The sequence below is a fragment of the Dendrobates tinctorius genome, unplaced genomic scaffold (assembly GCF_039654945.1).
Source record: "Dendrobates tinctorius isolate UK_male_01 unplaced genomic scaffold, ASM3965494v1 ptg000158l, whole genome shotgun sequence".
In the NCBI taxonomy this organism is placed as follows: Eukaryota; Metazoa; Chordata; class Amphibia; order Anura; family Dendrobatidae; genus Dendrobates; species Dendrobates tinctorius.
In genome coordinates this window covers 37,400,534-37,414,597 of record NW_027361825.1, presented here as the reverse complement: position 1 = coordinate 37,414,597, position 14,064 = coordinate 37,400,534, and positions in this window count along the sequence as shown.

Sequence of the window (14,064 nt, the reverse complement as noted above, 5' to 3'; positions counted from 1 at the left end):
AACCCCCCTACTTACAATGTATGAAACTGAAAGTGAAAATGTGTTGCAAATTCTTAGTAGTAAAGCTCCTCCTCTAGACTAGATCATACTAGGTGTGAGTCTTCCAAGCATCTCACAGCTGCCTGCTACTCAGAAGAGGAAGACTGTAAGAAGTATTATCCTTTCAACAAACTTTGCATCAGTTAACTGTGAGTACATGAGGAATAATAACAGTATTACTGACCACTATATCAGTTGTACGACCTGGCAATAATTTTGTACAATTGTTTTTAGGAAAAACAATTGTCATTTGGATTGTGAATGCAGAATTAAAAACCTGAGAATGTCAAAGAAGCATCACATTAAATCAGCTGTATTTGAACATTTCACCATCACTCAAGATAGAAAACATTATGTCTGTCAGTGTATGACCAATGATCCAGACGAAAACAAATGCTGTGAAGCCAAGATGAGTGCATATTCAGGCAAAGATAAAAATGCTCCTACCAGAGCTTCTAATCTAAAGAGACATTTACAGCGCTTTCATCCAGAAGTACTGAAAGCAGTGGATGAGAAAGACTGCATCCAAACCAATGAACCAGTGCCCAGCTCTTCCAGCCAAACAAAGGAGCAGAGAACTTTGCAGCCATCAGTTGCAAGATATTTTGTCAGTGACAAAGTTACTGTGACAATGACAGTAGATACATTTTAAAAAAACAGATCATAGAGCTTGTTGTAAAGGATAGTGTGCCTATTTCATTATTTTCATGACCAGCTTTTATGTGTCTGAATGGGGAAATGGCCCGCAAGCTTGGTGTTACTCTGGAGAGAGTATTAGAAAATTAGTAATCGAAGAAGCTTTTAAACAAAAGGAAGAACTTAAAAAAACTCTCAAGGGACGCTTTCTGTTTCTTAAAATGGATGCCTGCACACGTCAGAGTGAACTATTTTGCCATCAATGTCCGATTTGTTTGTGACAAAAATGAAATAGTTACCAAGACATTGGCAGTAAAAGACACCAAAGCTCATCACACCAGTGAGTTTCTCCAGGTCTTGGTGGAAAAGGTTCTGCAAGACTATGAACTTAAAAAAGAGCAAGTTCTTTCTGTCGTAACTGACAATGCTTCAAATATGATAAGTACTATTAAGCTAATGAATGAGAGTAATGATGGTGACCAGCAGCTAGAAGAACATTCTGGGTCCACAGACACAGAAATGTTTGAAATAGAGGAACACAGTATTGTAACTGAGGAGCAAACTGAAGTTGCTTCAGATGAACAGCAACATGATAGTTTAGATCTTGTTGAAACTGTGTCAATATGTTCTTTCATTCATCACATGCGGTGTGTTGTGCATACGCTACAGCTGGCTATAAGAGACAGTCTGCAAGAAGGACATGCTGCTGCACTGATTGGTAAGGTGAGAAAATTGGCTACTGTTGCCAGAACCCCTAAAGTTGACTCAATTTTGAAGAGACGTGCTGGAAAAGGGGCAATTATTGATCAAGCCACACGATGGGGCAGTACTTAATGATTCTGCGCTTGGTTGAACTGAAAACCTTTCTTGTAGACATGGCTAACCCTCAACTGACGCTAAATGAAAGTCAGTGGAATCAGGTGACTGAGCTGGAAAAATTGCTAGAGCACCCATTTACAGTGACTAAAAAATTACAAGCAGAGGACTTAACTCCAGGTATTTTCTTAAAGGAGTGGAAGAACCTGATGTTTCGCCTGTCCCAAAGAGGAGGGTTAATTGCAAGTGGCATTGCTACATCAATGAAACGGAGAGAGGAGCTACTATTACAAAATAACATTCTTTTGGCAGCTGTTTATGTAGACCCAATGCATCGGATTCTTCTAGATGATCAACAGCTAAGTAAAGGAAAAGAAGCTCTGTTTGAAATAGCAGTAAGGATGAAAGGGTTGCAGAACAGTCAGGAGGAACAAGAAGAATTTGGTCGTCCTGCCACATCTTCACCCTCATCATCAACTGATGAAGAATTTAATTTCGAAAAATATTTGGATCACAAGGACCGTGCAAAGCGTTCCCGCATAGAAGAAGAGTCATCCCCATCAAGGAACACAGCCAGTACATTTCAGCAGAATTTTTCATGTGCACTAAAAGAAATTGAGAAATTTGACCGTTCATCAAAAATAACAGTGCAACAAGCGATTCCTCTGTATCCTGACATTGTCAGAGATGTTGCCCGAGTGGTTACTGCTTTGCCACCAACACAAGATAGTGTAGAGAGGTTGTTCTCTGCTCTCAAAATAATTAGATCAGATTTGAGGGCATCCATGAAGGAGGATCTGACAGAGGCAATACTTTTTCTGAGGACAAATTTATAGATTTCTTCTTCTTAACTGCATAAGTGTTTATTGCATATTTACTTACAGTTTAGAAAAGTTTATAAAAGTTATTTTCTATATTCTAATTGTATTCTAATAAATGTAGTTTTTGCTCTAAGTGGTCTGATTACTTATATGATGGTGAGAAACTGAATAAGCACGATGTTTAATATTTTACAACAGTAAATTTGTTGTTATGAATTGGCCATTTATGAAGGAGTAGGAGCCGGAGTCGGAGCCTGATAAAATCCAGCAGTCGGAGTCGCAACTGTGGCTTACCGACTCCACAGCCCTGGTGCTGTCAGGATTATGCGGGAATGACTGCAAGCATGCAATATGCTTACTCCCGGCCACAATCCGACTAGACTGTGCCCATCTAGTCTGATTGTGGCTGGCAGTATGCATAGCACATACTTGGGGTCACATTTCCTCCGTTCCCAGCACTGACACCGGAGAATCATCACACCACACAGTGTGAGGATTCACAAGTTTTCAGTCAGGTGACTGTAGATTTGTAGTTTTAGACTGGACAACCCCTTTGTACAAATCTGATTGGGCTTTATTTAATACTAATGGTTTATAATGGGCTTATAATAGCAATTTTATATGTTTGGACCACAATATCCAGACCCACTGGGACTTTCCTGACCTGATCTCTGCAGCCTTGTATATGATTAAAGAGGACGTTGAGTTCAGGTCAGGAGACACTCGTCCGATCTGAGCATTGAGGTCTGTACTTGGACTGCAAATATCAGACCTGTGAACAAAGGCCACCGCAGCAAGGTGATGATCCCCCGCCCCCATATCCTTGTTACCTGTACACACTACATATAATGATGTGGCAGGGTGCTGTGCCATTCCCGAGGCTTTATAAAACAGCAAATACTTGTTTCTGCCTGTAATTTTCCAAACCTGTAGTTTTTGATTACAAGGGTTAGGACAATTAAATATGTTCTGTACTTAAGTACTCCGCATATGATTGAGGGTAAAAACCATTTTTGCAGTTGGGTTTGATTAAAAAGTTTGCACTGTTTTCCTTTTATTGCCTCTGCATTGTATTATCTATTGCTGGCTGCAGAATGAGTTAATTGAGAATCCATCAGTGAGCTCAATTTGAGGGCAGAGTTTGACTCCCTTGTCGTTTTTTTTTTTTTACCTCAGCTGACTTATGCCCATAGACCATATCAAAGCTGCAGGGAAATCAAAATCCAAACAGGGCTACATTTTTAATAAGAAACCAAGCTGCAGAATCTATTTCTAGCCCTAAATGCAAAAAAAAAGAAAGTTCCCCAAAAAGCACAATTTTAGGAAAATGATCCTGAGGTTAAGGAATGGAAGTATCTTGTATGAAGCTCAGGGTTTTTTTTTTCTTTAAATGCTGTCTGATGCCTGCAGAAAGAGCATTCCACCCCACCAATAATAATTATCCATAGGGTAGCATCAGGCACCATGGCATTAGCAGTAGATTTAAAGTGATTGGTAACCTTTTTGGGCACATTAGTTTTTTTTTTTTTAATTTTATATATTTTGGGCTAATAAATGTTGTAATTGGTTTTCATTAGCAAACTTGCACAGTTTGACTTTTACAGGCTTTTTCTTTTCCTGCACAATAACTTTAATATGGTCTGTAGTCCTCCTAAAGGTACTGTCACACTTAGCGATGCACCAGCGATCCCGACCAGCGATATGACGCGGTCAGGATCGCTGGTACATCGCTAAGTGGTCGCTAGTGAGCTGCCACACAGGCAGATCTCACCAGCAACATCGCTGGGGACGGGGGTCGCTACTTACCTGTCACACCAGGCGATCCTGATGTCCTCCCGCCCGGCTCCACACTCGTCGCTCCACAGGAAGCGCTGCAGGAAGCTGACGACGAGAAACTGCCCAGGACGTTCTCGCGCGATCAGCGATAAGCAGCGGGGGAGCGGGTCGTAGGTAAGTATCGCACACAGCAATATCGCTATAACGTCACAAGTTATAGTGATATTGCTAGCGATATCGCTTAGTGTGACATGCCCTCTAGTCAGCAAGAGGAGATCAAGGAGTGACAAACTGATGGTCATATCGAGCTTACTGATGGATTCTCAGTGGACTCATCACTCTGCCAGCAATAGACTGTGCATCATAGAGGCCTAAAGAAGGCAAACTGATGAAAATTTTTAATGAAATGCAATTGTAGAAATGATTTTTAGCCCCAATTATATGTACTTAAAGTAAAAAAAAAAGTCCCTAAAGATGGACAACCCCTTTAAGTTCTGTAATGTGTGATGTGCGGCTGCTATGGATCAGACAGAACAGTTTATAATAATAAATCTTTATATAGCGCCAGCATATTCTGCAGCGCTTTACAGTTTAACAGTTTCAAAACACAAGTCATAAGTAACAACGTTAACAATACAATAATAAAGCAAAATAAGACGTCCCTGCTCGTGAGAGCTTACAATCTACAATGAGGTGGGGGAGATGCAGAGTACAGGTGTGTATTTACAATTGTGTATTTACAATGGTGGTCCAGCCATCGTGAGGGATAGATTGAGATAGTGAATGCGCTACACACGCACACTTACACATAGAATGACTGATTAGTGAACGTGATAGGCCGCTCTGAACAAATGCGTTTTGAGGGAGCGCCTAAAGCTGTGTAAATTGTGGATAGTCCTAATTTCTTGGGGTAGAGCATTCCAGAGGATTGGCGCAGCACGGGAGAAATCTTGGAGTCGGGAGTGGGAGGTGTGGATTAGTGCAGAGGTTAGTCGAAAGTCTTTTGCAGAGCGCAGCGGTCGGTTAGGCCGATAGAAATGAGGGAGGACATGTAGGGGGGTGCCGCACTGTGGAGAGCTTTGTGGGTGAGAACAAGTACTTTGAATTGGATCCTGTAGTGAATGGGCAGCCAGTGTAACGATTGACGAAGAGCGGACACATCCGAGTACCGATTAGCCAGATGGATGACCCTGGCTGCTGCATTAAGGATGGACTGGAGAGGGGAAAGTCGAGTAACGGGGAGGCCAATTAATAGAGCATTGCAGTAGTCTAGGCGGGAGTGGATCAGTGCGACAGTGAGGGTTTTTATTGTTTCCATGGTGAGAAAAGGGTGGATTCTAGACATGTTCTTTAGGTGTAAGAGGCAAGAGATAGATGTCAAGCATAACACCCAGACAGCGCGCCTGCTGCCGGGGTGTTATTGTGGTGCCACCCACAGAGCGGGAAATGTCAGATTTAGGGAGGTTATTAGACGTCCGGAGCAGAAGTTCAGTTTTTGAGAGATTAAGTTTCAGATAGTGAGCGGACATGATGTTGGAGACTGCGGACAGACACCCCTGCTGTACTACAGAACGCAAGTGACTAAGGTTGGGGGATGATGTGTCTAGTTGTGTGTCATCAGCATAAAGATGGTACTGAAAGCCAAATCTGCTGATGGTCTGTCCAATTGGGGCCATGTAGAGAGAGAAGAGAAGGGGGCCAAGGACTGAGCCCTGAGGTACCCCGACTGCAAGAGGAAGAGGAGAGGATGTGGAGCCAGCGAACAATACACTGAAGGAGCGGTCAGAAAGATAGGAAGAGAGCAGTGTCCTTAATGCCTAGTGACTGGAGCCTAGAGAGTAGGAGATGGTGGTCAACAGTGTCAGAAGCTGCAGAAAGGTCAAGAAGAATGAGCAGAGAGTGGTCACCGTTACATTTTGCTGTCAGAAGGTCATTGGTCACTTTGAGTGCAGTTTCTGTCGAATGTAGGGGGCGGAAGCCGGACTGTGAAGGGTCTAGGAGGGAGTGAGTTGAGAGGTAACGGGTAAGGCTGGAGGCTCCAAAAGTTGAGATGAAGGGGAGATTGGAGACTGGTCTGTAGTTGTTTGTGCAGGATGGGTCGAGAGCGGATTTCTTTAGTAATGGAGTAATGATAGAGTGTTTGAAGGAGGATGGGAAAATGCCCGAGGAGAGGGAGAGATTAAAGATAGTAGTTAGGTGAGTTGTGACGACTGGAGATGTGAGGGAATCGGGTCAGTAGTGCATGTAGTTGGATGTAGAAGAGTCTGGAGACTTCTTCTGTGATCAGATCAAATGTGGAAAGTGAGCCAGGGGAAATGCAGGGAGGGATGGGAGTCACAGCAATTGGTGGTTGGGAGCAGATTTCCTGACGGATATTATCTATTTTCTCTATAAAGTGGGAGGCCAGGTCATCCGCACAAATTATTTATGCAATGTGACTACGTCTATTATCCTGCTGAAAGTGACTGCTGCCATTAGGGACCACCACTGTCACCATGATTGGGGGTGCTTGGTATTCATCAATGTCTGTGACAAACTAACATCTGCATGAATGCCCGCAGGACATTGCCCAGTCACAATGCCGGTTCTGGCTTTCCTTCTTCCCATCCTGGTGCCATCTTTACCCTTGCGCTATTCAAAAAAGACAATCAGATCAGGACATTTCGATTCATCACTTCGAGATGCAGTCCTGATGGTCGCATGCCCATTGTGCGGGCTGTCGCCAGTGGGCAGGCGTCTGAATGATTACTAAGCAGCCCCATACGGGTATGGCTATTTACTCCTTCAGTTTTTGGTACAGTATCTCTTGTACGGAGTTGGACCACTTGCCTTAAATTGCCCCGCTCATCAGTAATCCGTGGCCACTAGTGATGAGCGAATGTGCTGGGGTAAGGCGTGTCTTTGGCGAGCTCAAAAATTATGTGCCAGTCCCTGCAGCTGCATGTCTCATGGCTGTTAGACAGCCTGTTTATTAAGCAATCCCTGTGCGTTGCAGCTGTTGAACAGCCGCAGGGACTCGAACATAATTTTTGAGCACGGTAAGCTGGATAAGACTAGTCTGCATGTGACCCCTGGTATGCAAATCACATTGTATATAGCATAGTCATGTGATCATCCAACCACAATCAGAATAGAGGGGAATGGTTGCAGCGTGCGCACCGCCAGCGGTCATACATAGTGACTGCAGACTTTTCTCCTGAGTCCAGATAACCTCTCTACAGTCCATCCGATCCTTGCACTTGGCCAATTAATCTGTCTCCTCCTCCTTTTTAGGTGCCACAGGTCATAAGATTATCAATGTTCTTCCCTTCACCTGTCAAGGGTTTTATTGTAAGGGCTGATCAGTATGGAGAATAAGACATTAAGGGCTCATTCAGATGTCCGCTTTTTGCGTGCAAGTGCCACCTGTGATTTTCCCGGCTATCACTTGTACCTGTGATATCCTATGGGGCTGTACACGTGTGTGATTTTTCAAGAACCGAGAGGTCTGCGGAAAATTACGGAGACGTCCTAATTTGATCTGAGGGTCAGATCAAAATTAGCAATGCAAGTCTACGGGTCCGTGAAAAGATGGGATAGTGCTCGGATGACATCCGAGTGCAGTCCGATCTTCACTGGCTCACTAATGGAAAAGGTGGGTTAATATTTTATTTTTTTTTTTGTTTCTTCATGTACAAGAAAATCAGATAACACTCGGACCACACACTGATCAAAGGCTAATCAGAAGAATCGGACGTTTTATTGCGTTCCATATAGGAGAGAGGAGGGAGATGCAGCTGCAGTAATTGTAATGGCAGCAGTATTTCTCCCTCATGTATGTCTGCATAGAAAAAAAGGGAAGCACATTTAATATAAATCTGCAGCCGCGTAAAGATTTTTTTTATTTGTTGTCTTTTCTCTACACAGTTCCTTTTTATCCAATTTTCCATGATTTCCCCATGTTGCAGTAATACATTATCAGTGTAGCACATCTAGAAAGGAGTTAGTGCAGACATGGTCCTGGTGATCACTGACAATGCGAGCCCGAGTGGGTGACGTGAATCGGGAAAATTCCATAGTAAACACTAGAGGAAATGTCACAGAAATATCCTCCAGGTGGGATCTGCACCCACTTGCAAAATAACTGCACGCTTTAATAATTGTCCCCTTGCAGCTGTCCTGGGATTCCCATAGGACGCCTGTACTGAAATGGCCTCTTGGTTTGCAAGTCCCTATTGTTCCAGCGAGAGAGTGACGTAACACAACATAACAACTTGCTGTCCTCAACGACCCGGGAAGTCTGAGCGCTCCCTGACCCAGCTCAGATGACAGGGTGGTGAGTGACGCCAGCAGACACGTTACATAGTGTTCGTCTCTGGTGCTGCGGTGTGTGTACAGGGCCCAGGTCTGAAACAGTGCCAGATTCCATTTGCAATTTTGGAAAATGTTTATTTTTGCTTCGAAAAGTCACAAATTTTGCACATTGAACTGCGATCATCACTTTAGAAAAAAAAAAAAAAAAAAAGCGGAATAAATCCGGCAGCGTTTAAGAATTCAGTAAGTCAGATTTATGAATGGAGACTTTCTAAACAGTCACAAAAACATTACAATCCCGCTCGAGAAGGCGGTTCAAAATCAGTTGGTGTCATTGCCAAACTTCTTCCCTTACCAGAAAATGTGCCCACTGTTACCTTTCCCAGGGCAGGGCCCATGCCTGGTTTGTGTGGGAACCCTTTCATTTACTGGCCCTTTAAATCTCCTATCTCAGTAAGGCCGGGGTCACACTTGCGAGGAATACGGACGAGTGCGAGGCGCTAAAAGCACGCATTACACACGGACAAATGATTCTCTATGGGGCAGCTCCCAACAGCCGTATAATTCTCGCCCGTATTCTACGGTCCGTGCCAATCGCAGCATGCTGCGACTGTCAGCGTACTACGCCCGTAATACGTCTATGGGTGCGCAAAAAATACGGATTACACACGGACCAGACGTGTGACCTGCGAGAAATACGCAGGTCTTTTGGCAGGTGACAGGAAATGGGCCAATCCATCATCAGGAAACTTAGACATGCAAATGAGCTCAAAAAGCGCTCCAGACATCCAGGAAGTACGCCTCCACGGAGTACAGCAGCGTCATGGCGCTATATTTCCTTAATGTGGAGATGCTTATTGTCTTAGTGCAGGAGCGGCCAGAAATCTGGGACCAACGTGATGCCCATTATGCCAACCGGGCAAGAAAGGAGGCGTCATGGAGGCGCATATGTCGCCAGATGTTCCACGATTTTGTTGATCGGCCATGCGAGGAGCAGCAGCAACTGAGTAAGTACAAGGCCCAAAAATTATTTAAATTACCTCACAAACAAAAAAGCATACAGATTCTGCCCCCCTCCCCTTCCTGTCCTTCTCCTTTTTACCTCATGAGGTGGGTAGATTTTGATGTGACACAGTTTCACACTGCCATAATTTTGCCCAGGCCACAAGCTCCTCATCCTCCTAGCCTACCAAGTTAGTAAGTGTAGTTACTTGATACATGAACTATTCAGACCCTGTGTATCTGGCCTGGATGGGCCAATTAGATATGCCACCCTGCCTAGAAAGCACACCCCAGAAGGCCACATGCCTAGACTACTGGTAGCAAATGTGACAGATCAAATATGTGAAATTGATAATATTTCCTCTCACATGGCAGTGGAAGATGTGTTGAAACGCTGGCGAAGCATCCGGGACCAATACCGCCGGGAACGTCAGCAGCGGTCCAGGAGTGGTGATGCGGGCCACATAAAGAGGAAATACGTATATTTTGACCGCCTCTCCTTCCTCGCCCCTATTCTGGATCTGAGACCGTAAGTACATACCTCACACCACATTACACCGATACTTTACAGGGCCAAAAATATTGATGTATTTTTGCCTCTGTTCTATTTCATAACAGAACTCAATCCAACCTTACGGAGAGAAGAACGGGCTCAGAGACAGAGCCCATAATTGATCCTCTAGGGGATGAGGTGGCTGGCCCATCTTCTCCCCATACAAGAAGCATGGGTGAAGATGAGTCATCACAGGAGAACCCATTGGCTGCCCAACTAACACCACCAGGACCGTCTGCTGCTGCCCCATCACCCATCCTGGAGGAGCAGTGCAACTTGAGCAGCAGCCCAACTGCCCAGATCCGGGGCTCCCCACAGGCTGCTGTTACATCCCGGCGAGACCGAAGAAGGCGCCAGGTCACTGTTCAAGAGAGCATGACCAATGTGGACACAGGGGTCCTAAATTATTTATCTCGAGTCACTACAGATGATGGGGAGGAGGCCTACTCACGTAGCCTGACCCTTTATCTCCGTGCCCTTTCCCGTGAGGTGAGGCTCCGTATTAGGGGATGTTTTCAGATCCTGCTTGATGCAAGCACCCCCCCAATACCCCATATGAGCTTTTCAAATATCTGGAGAGGTGGCAGCTTTCCCCCAGAAATCTAATGCGCATGAGACCACCCCACACAGATGCTTGCTCAAGCAGGGTCTGAACATCCTCTAATACGTGGGCCTACACCTCACCCCCTTCCTCCCCCTACCCATCCTTCCCAAAAGCAGCAACAGATTTCTGGCTCTAGCCAACCCCACCAATATGGCCACTTTTTCCCACCCAGTGTTGGAGGCTGGTTCCAACCTGGTTGGGGACGACATGGCTATATTGGTGGGTATGAGACACGGGCCTACCCGCCACAACAAGATGCCCCTCAGCAGTATTACTATGGCCACTACCCCCCAACAAGCACAGGAGGAAGGTCAGTACCAACAGCATGGGCAACAGTATGCACCCACACAGGGCGATGTTGCTCAAAGTAGTCAGCAGCAACCACAGGCTTCTCCTCCGCCTTCTCCTTCCCCAACATTCCACAATTTATAAGTGGCTAAAAACATGGAATTTGTAAACACATACTGTATATGAGTGTTCTTAAGCGGTCTGAAGGGAGGAGATGTCCAGTGTGTTTGAACTGGTGCTCAAAATCCCAATGCAAAGTAAAAAAAAGCGGTTTTCTCCATCATCAAAATGAGCTAAAACAGATAATACTAACATTTCTTATGACAGTTTTCAAATCATATGATTAATACACCATGACAGGCAAGGCTACCTTATAATAATAATAATAAATTTTATTTCTAAAGCGCTGACATATTCCGCAGCACTTTACATTTCAGAGGGGATTTGTACAGACAATAGACATTACAGCATAACAATAATCACATAGATCATAACAGATACCAAGAGGAATGAGGGCCCTGCTCGCAAGCTTACAATCTATGAGGAAAAAGGGGAGACACGAAAGGTGGGTGGTAACAGTTGCCCTGATTATATGGACCAGCCATAATGTTAAGTGTGTAACAGTACGGATGCAGAGGGCTAATGGATGCATAAAGCATGTGGGAACATGATGTGGGGAACCTGGTTATGGTAAAAAACTTTTGGCTGTGCCACACAGGGATAGATTAGGTTAATATGTTGAGGCGATAGGCCAGTCTGAATAAATGCGTTTTCAGGGCACGCTTAAAATTGTGGGGGTTGGGGACTAATCGTATTGACCTGGGAAGTGCATTCCAAAGAATTGGCGCAGCACGTGTAAAGTCTTGAAGACGGGAGTGGGAGGTTCTGATTATTGAGGATGCGAACCTCAGGTCATCAGCAGAACGGAGGGCGCGGGTAGGATGGTATACTGAAACAAGGGAGGAGATGTAGGGTGGTGCTGAGCAATGAAGAGCTTTGTGGGTGAGGGTAATAAGTTTGTACTGGATTCTGGAGTGGATGGGTAGCCAGTGTAATGACTGGCACAAGGTAGAGGCATCGGTGTAACGATTGGTGAGGAATATGATCCTGGCTGCAGCATTCAAGACAGATTGGAGGGGGGAGAGGTTGGTAAGAGGGAGACCGATTAAAAGGGAGTTACAATAGTCGAGACGAGAATGAATAAGAGAAACAGTAAGAGTTTTTGCAGAGTCAAAAGTAAGAAAAGGTCGAATTCTAGAAATGTTTTTGAGGTGCAGATAACAAGAGCGAGCCAGTGATCGGATGTGGGGGACAAAGGAAAGCTCAGAGTCAAGTATGACCCCAAGACAGCGGGTCTGTTGCTGGGGAGTAATAGTAGAACCACACACGGAAATGGCAATGTCGAGTATAGGTACATTAGTAGCGGGAGGAAACACAAGGAGTTCAGTCTTTGACAGTTTCAGATATAGTTAGGACATGATGTTAGACACAGCATTACCTTATGCGTTTCTGAGACATATTACATGTCTGTAAAAAAGACAATATTTCACGGCGCTATACTGGCAAAGTCAAAGGATCAAAATAGAGTACTCACTTGATAATGCATAGAAAAGGCGTGCTGTCCATATTCACTTAGTCAAATTTAGGCCAGCTAACTATATTCCAAAATCAAGGCAAACAGCCTCAAGACCATCACGCTCTCTCTATGTATTATCAAGTCAGTCTTCTAATTTGATCCTTTGACTTTCCCAGTATAGTGCGGTGAAATATTGTGTTTATTACAGACATGTAATATGTGTCAGAAACGCGTAAGGTAGCCTTGCCTGTCATGGTGGCTTATTAATATGATTTGAAAACCTTCAGAAAAAATTTTAGAATTCGCTTTTGTAGCTCATTTTGATGATAACTCCTCTTTTTTACTTTGGATTACAAATGTGTACAGTTGCAATGTTGTTATTGCACTATGTATGTTGTAGGATATGTTTGTAATTTTGTTTTTACAACAATGTTGAAATATGCCAAAAGGCCAATTTGGGCCATTGCCCAAGTTTTTCATAGGGCAAGAATATGTTTGCCTTACAAACTAAAAGCAAAAAAAAGGCAAAAGTAAAAATTTGGCAACTACACTTTACGTCTCTGTGTTAATTGTCCAAACCCCTATCAAAATACGCTTACCAAATCAATTCAACAGTCATAGATTCAGAAGGGGTAGAAATATATATATTTTCACACACATCAAACCAACATTGCCAACATAGATCCAGCATGCTCTTGCCAAGAAGGTTCCCCCTGAGGTGCCATAAAGTAACTAGTGAAAATATCACGCACTTTGAGGCCAGAGATCGGTCTACGTTGATAGGTGGTCTCACCCTACGCACACTGTCCGGCCTACGCACAACACCAGCAGAGGAGGAACAATCATGTATCCTGGTGAAGTTATGAAGAACAACACAGGCTTTCACTACTTCATTAACATTTTGTTCACTCAGCTGAATGGCAGACTGGAGTAACCGCCATTTGGCACAAAGAACGCCAAAGGAACACTCAACCAGTCGCCGAGCACGTGATAGGCGCAAGTTAAATATCCTGCGCCTGTGGTGAAGGTTGCGCCGGGGATATGGCCTCATGACATTGCGTGTTAACTGAAACGTCTCATCTGCCACAAGGACATAAGGGACACATTCTTGAGTGGAGCCTGGTAGCTGGCGTGGTGGTGGTAGATCCAACTGGTTGGTGCGTAGCCACCGAGCCATAATGGAAGTATTGAAGACTCGAGAGTCTCCCGTCCTTCCATAGGCCCCAATGTCAACAATTATAAACTTGTATTGAGGGTCGGCCAGAGCCAACAATACAACAGAAAAGTATTGTTTATAAATGAAGAATTGGGAGCCAGAGTTCGGCGGCATACGCACCCGGATATGTTTGCCATCGAGGGCCCCAATACAATTAGGAAACTGGCATTCTTCCTCAAAGTCCCTTGATATCCTCAACCAGTCTTCCATCCTGGGCTCGGGCATGACGAGTTGATATAGTCTTGTCCAGATTTCACTACATGTTGACCTGACTATGCCAGATATGGTTGATCTTCCAATCAGAAACTCATGGTGGAGGGCGGCATAAGACAGGCCAGTGGACAGGAAGCTGAAGAACAATAGAAAAGGATGATTGTCGAATGCACATATTTACAAAACAAACAGGTCCATACATACCAAACTTGGTAATATTTCAGAGAAAAT